The sequence below is a fragment of the Artemia sp. Qi Xiang Cuo genome, chromosome 16 (assembly GCF_049724085.1).
Source record: "Artemia sp. Qi Xiang Cuo chromosome 16, ASM4972408v1, whole genome shotgun sequence".
In the NCBI taxonomy this organism is placed as follows: Eukaryota; Metazoa; Arthropoda; class Branchiopoda; order Anostraca; family Artemiidae; genus Artemia; species Artemia sp. Qi Xiang Cuo.
Window position 1 is genome coordinate 21,866,732 of NC_142809.1, and position 819 is coordinate 21,867,550.

Consider the following 819-nt stretch of genomic DNA (forward strand, 5'->3'; position numbering starts at 1 on the left):
GATGTGTTTTTTTTTTGAGAATCGATCCCATTACAGTATCTGTACTGTATATTCAAGAGGTGAAATCAATAAAGAGCTTGTTACTTACTTACAAATATTTTCATAATTTCTTGAATGAAATTTCCGTATTGTGTATCCAAGAGTAGACTTCAAGAAAGAAATTGTTACTTACTGGGAATGTTTTCATAATTTCTTGAATTAAATTTCTACATCGTGTAGCTAAGTGAAAATTGTTTGTGATAAAGAGAAAATGAAAAAAAAAGTTATGAAATTTCCATATTGTGTATCCAAGAGTTGAGTTCAAAAAAGAAATTGATACTTACTGAGAATTTTTTCATAATTTCTTGAATTAAATTTCTATATCGTGTATCAAAGTTAAAATTGTTTGTGATAAAGAGAAAAAAAATTTACTTAATTGTGATTTTTTCATAATTTCTTGAATGAAGTTTGTACTGTATATCCAAGAGGTGAAATCAATAAAGAGTTTGTTACTTACTTACAAATATTTTCATAATTTCTTGAATGAAATTTCCTTATTGTTTATCCAAGATTTGACTTCAAGAAAGAAATTGTTACTTACTGAGAATTTCTTCATAATTTCTTGAATTAAATTTCTACATCGTATATCTAAGTCGTGAAAACAGTTAAGAGTTTGTTACTTACTTAGAATTTTGTCATAATTTCTTGAACGAAATGATAAAGAGAAAAAAAAGTTATTTTCTTGCAATTTTTTCATAATTTCTTGAATGAAGTAACTGTACTGTATATCCAAGAGTTGAAATCAAAAAAACGATTTTGTTACCTACTTACAAATATTTT